General features: G+C 38.9%; 1 pseudogene; it reads right to left on the bottom strand.

The window, feature by feature from the left end:
- Nucleotides 1–396: 396 nt before the first annotated feature.
- On the bottom strand, nucleotides 397–4,738 carry LOC124397369 (annotated as a pseudogene).
- Nucleotides 4,739–5,476: the final 738 nt, after the last annotated feature.

Genomic DNA, 5,476 nt, shown 5'->3' with positions numbered 1-5,476 from the left:
TGTGTCTGTTTCAAATACAGTAGTTTAAATAATTTATAATGTTTGACAGTACAATTTAAATAGAAACAGAAAAAAATGCGTCAGACTCAAAAGAGAACTTCTTTCAATTCTTGTGTGCGTGATTGATACTCATTCATTATGGTTTCAACATTATCGAGTTTATCAACTGTTTAGTGATGGAGAAAGACATGGCATGTTCATGGCATTTGAAGAAGCCATTGTAGAAGATTGTTTTATTGATGCAGTGGTGTTCATGGTTTCTCAGTGATAGAATTCAAAGTAATTTCAAGAGGTTTTTTAGCTCCACTTGAAAGCATCCTTAAAAGCAGCAAGCAAGGAAATCACTGAGTGTTTCCTTGATACAAAAAAAAGGAGTTTGCTGTGACCTTATAATTATAAAGAACACCAACATTAGGTTATAATGATAATCGATGTGCAACATGACTGTTGTGTTTAATTTGTTCCATGGGCATTTGAGGTTGATTAGGGTACCGCAAACGTCTCAGGTCTTCCTCCACCTGATAAATAGAGCACAACAAAAAAAGAACTAGTGATTATGAAAAGAGTGCTTAAAAAAAAAAAAAAAAGTTAATTTAGGTCAGAAATTCTAATGTACCAAAGCCAGCTCGTCTTTGAGAATGTTATATTTCTCCATGTTGTACTTTTGTTTTTTGGCACTTTTGTAGAAGTAATGCAGGAACTGTCTGTCATTTACAGCTGCGTAAACAAATGCCTGTAGGAAAGAATTCCATATCACCCATTTCAAGCATAATCCATTGAAAAAGCTAAGATTTAGTCTTTAGCAATTATAATTAATGTGTTAAAGCTTCTATTATTAGTCATTCATTTACATAAATGCACATACACTACCAGTCAAAGGTTTTTATAGATAGATAGATAGATAGATAGATAGATAGATAGATAGATAGATAGATAGATAGATAGATAGATACAAATTTTAGAAGTATCCACAAACTTTGGCAATAAGGCATGCAATAAATACTAAAGCATTTAAATGCAATAAACAAGTTAAAAAGTAAGAAGTCCTGTGCAAAACCAGAGTGTTTTTAACGAGTTCTGTGCAAATTAGAGTATTTTAAAAAGTCCTGTGCAAACTGGAGTGCTAAGGTGCATAGTGTACAGTGTGTAGTACAGTTTGGAACAGTGAGGACCCTAAGCCTAACCCAAATCCTGGGTTGAGGCCTGGGCCTTCCGAAGTCCAACACCATCTTCCTGGTCATGGTGGTGTTGAGTTGCATGTGGTTAAAGCAACGAATTCCTGGATCAGTACCCTGTACCCCTCCCCCTGTCCAATCCTAATACAGGACCAAAGAGCACAGTTCCTTGCAGCGCTCCCGTACATTTACATTTGCGGCATTTGGCCCTTATCCAGAGCGACTTACAACTGAGCAGGGGAGGGTTTTTAGGGCTTTGCTCAAGGGCCCAGTAGTGGCAGCTTGGTGGTGGTGGGATTTGAACCTGTGATCTTCTGATCCAAAGCCCAATGCCTTAACCACTGAGCTACCACCTCCCGTACTGCTGATAGACACAGTAATAGACCTGCAGTCCCCTAGTCTCATGTACTGAGGTCTGCCTTGTCAGGTATTTTGTGATACACGCTACTAGGTGTGACCCCAGTCCCATCTATGTTAGTTTATTTCTGAGAAGCAGCAGCTGGATGGTGTTGAAAGCACTGGAGCAGTCCAAAAATGTAATTCTTACAGCCACTGCCCAGGCAAGAGAGGGATTGGTTTAGCATGTAGATAATGGCATCCTTCATTCCCACTTTCTCCTGATATGCAAACTGCAGAGGGTTGAGGGCATGGCAGACCTGTGGTTTCATGTGGTGCAGCAGCACCCGTTTCATGGTCTTCATTACATGAGACATCAGGGCAACTGGCCTGAATTTATTCAGCTCTCCAGGATGTGGTTTATTGGAACTGGGATGATGCAGGACGCTAAAGACGCACTGTAGAGGGTTTCCCAGCAAAAGGGCGTAGACCTTGAGTAGTTGTGGAGATACTCCATCGGGGCCAGGTTAGGATGAAGCCTCTTTAGCTCTCCTCACACATAGACTGCCATGGTTGTGGGTGGAGGGGCATTCTCCTCTTTGCTACAGTTGGTTCCAGGGTGAGAGACAGATAGCAGAAGTAGGGGTGGGGGGTGCAGTGTAATGAGGTGTGAATGAGTTGAGGTGGTCAAACCTGTTGAAGAAGTTCTGCTGGTTCACTCTGCTCACATCTCCTGCAATGGTGTCACCCTGCTTTGAGCTACATCCAGTGATTATCCCATACCTCCTTCATGCTGTCATTCTGCAACATCTGCTCCAGCTTCCTCTCGTACTGCTCCTTTGCCTTCCTGAGATGGACTTCCTCAATGTTTTTACTGTGTGACCCCTGCAGTACATCCCAGTCTGTATTTCTGAAGCAGCCACTGGAGACCACTTCCTGAATGAGCATGTGGTTGTGGGTAGCCTCCTCACTCTTGGTTTGTAGTGAGGCTGAAGCAGAATAAGGCTGTGGTCTGCTTTCCCCAGTGCAGGAAGTGGGGTGGCGCTGTGTGCTTTCTTTAAATTGGCATACAGTAAATCAGTAGTCCTATTTCCACTGCTGTTACAGTCCACATATTGGGAGAAAGCAGGTAGTGTTTTGTCCAGAGTAACATGATTAAAGTCCCCAGAGATTAACACAAGCGCCTCATGGTGCAGTGTTTGTAGTCTAGCAAAAGCAGAATGGATGTCACACGCTTCCTCTGTATCGGCACCTGGGGGCATGTAAACAATTACAACAATGGCGTGCCCAAACTCTCTAGGCAAGTAATAGGGATGCAAACTTACAGCCAAAAGTTCAATGTCCCTGCAACAATTAGAGATCTTTATGCTCACATGCCCAGGATTACACCACCTTGTGTTCACTTATATAGCGAGTCCTCCTCCTTTCCAATATAAAGTTCCAATTAAAGTGACCAGTGAGTGTATACTGTTCACTTGGTTTAGGGTTTAAATTCTTCTCAACCACAATCCACCCATTTTGTTATGACACTGATAGTCACTGTCTTTTACCCGCTTGGTGAGAATGTAGTAGGTATAGACTGCCATGCTGAAAAAGTAGGTGATAAAGTAAGCCTAAGGCTCCAAGAATTCCCAGGCTACTGACCATGTGAGCCAGACTCCAGTCTTCACTGAGAGAATAGCCAAACCCAGCCATAGAGCATGTGAACAACTTTGCTCAGCTCTAATGTCAAGATTAGCCTTCATCTAAACACATACAAAAAATGCATTACGTGTTCAAACATAGACTAGAATTTGAAGAACAAAAAATATAATAATACAAAGCTATTACTGTGTGCCTCATACATCTTAAATGTAAAAATTTACTGTAAACTGTAAAAAGTACTGTAAACATTTGATCATTTATGATTTATAACAGAATCAGGTAGGGAAAAACATGATGTATGGACTGACAAGTGAGTTTAAACTGCAGTAATGCCACATCCATTCTAATCAGTAAAAGCAGAACTGACAGTACATTAATGTGGTGAAAAACATAGGTCAAGGCAAAAACGCTTTATTACAAGGTCATTTAAAATGTATTTATAAATGTTATAAATTATTTAATATGTATTTAATTATAAATATATGTATATATTAATGTATAAATTACAAAGTTGAACTTAAAAAGAAGTCATCAATAATAACCTGCTCCAGAGGAATTAATTCTTGTTTTAGAGTTTAGTTTCTGGCGTAGCTTTATTTCCTGCATCAGGTGATTCTTTGGCAGGTTCAGTACTGTGTTCTTTATATCTGCCAAGCTTCTCAGGGCTTCACTAGGCACTAATTTTCACACACACACACACACACCCACCCACACCCACCCACACACACACACACACACACACACACACACACACACACACACACACACACACACAAAGCACAAGTTGCATATATAGTAAGAGTAGTCCATTAACTATTATATGGTAAACTGAATATTAAATGTTAATTAGCTAATCTTCTATCCAGAATATTTTCCAATGCTAACCTTTGCTAATTCCCATACCTCTCTGACAGAAAGTAATTGAGAACCTTTTGCTTGAGAGTCATACTTTTCTTTACTAAATGCAACAAAGCACTGGTTATCCCCCCATGCAATAAGGCCATGTGAAGAACTATACAACTTCTTTTCATATAACTGCATCCATACCTCCTGGTGACATTACTAACAATTGAACAAACTACAGGATATAAAATCCTCATCACATCATGTTGCACTCTTTCATAGTTTGAATCTGGCACCAAGTTCCATTTTGATATTTTTGCATGTAATTATATACCGGTTCCTTCACTTTTTTATTTATATTTTATTCCATGGCCTTCAATTTATCACTTTGCTGATCACCAGGTCAGTCTTTTTTTTACTTTATAATTATAGCATGCACTTTCTGGTTTGTAAATTTTAACTACTTAAACTACTACTAATGAACCCTAAATCTGCACCTACTATCTACTGTCTATACATGTTTACTTACTAAATGTGTTCATTGTTGTAAACATTTGCATGGTAGTACAGAAAGCTAATCAGAATGCAAACTTTACAATGCTGAAGCTCTTGGCCAAAAAATATACCAGGCGCTATGGATGTATACCTGTTGGTGCTGCTTGGACATTGTAGATGACTCCATTGATACACAGCTGGAAGTCCTTGCTGAGAACAGTGCACATAGATGTATTGGAGGTCATTTCTACCCCATCTATGTACGAAGGGCATAAAAAATTCAAGACATTTAATGGTATACTGTTTATATGAGCAACAAAACAATGTTAGGTCAAACCCTAGAGTTTAATTTCTTACCATTTTTTCATATAGTCTTTAGTTGTTATTAATAGTGCCTTTTTATGCACTGTATGATGATTACAAGTGAAAAAAATTTGACTACTATTGAAAATAATTTAACAATTTAATATAATTATATAGTAAATGCTGAACCCAGTGGAGACTTTTACCTGTACAATGCTCATTACTAAAGCTAATGTGTTTGTCTCTAAAGATTACTTACATGTTAGCATGAGGGTTAAGATAACACAGACACTTGCAAAATATCGGAGAGTACAAGTCAACTGGCAGCAGGAAAAAGTGTGCATCCAATGCATTAGAGCATTTTATATTAAATGCAACAAAGAAGACTGTAACCTGCAAGTTATGCAATGCTAAACTTGTGTGGCATGGAATTACCACAGTGATGCACAAGCACATGAAAAGAAAACACACTGGTGCCACAGATCAAGGCGAAACATCAGCACAGTAAGTAAAAACTGTATATCCTTATTTTCATGTGAAAATTGTATAGTTTAATTAAGCACTATTGTGTAAACTGTTTGTTTACTAACTTCAGGACAGTCTCATTGACTCTGTTGTGACTTGCTAGCATCACCTCGCTCGCAACATAGTGATGGATTCAATTTAAACAGTCAAACACA

Source organism: Silurus meridionalis, chromosome 2 (assembly GCF_014805685.1).
Source record: "Silurus meridionalis isolate SWU-2019-XX chromosome 2, ASM1480568v1, whole genome shotgun sequence".
In the NCBI taxonomy this organism is placed as follows: Eukaryota; Metazoa; Chordata; class Actinopteri; order Siluriformes; family Siluridae; genus Silurus; species Silurus meridionalis.
The sequence above is the reverse complement of the archived record's forward strand: the minus strand, read 5'-3'. Positions and strand labels throughout refer to the sequence as shown.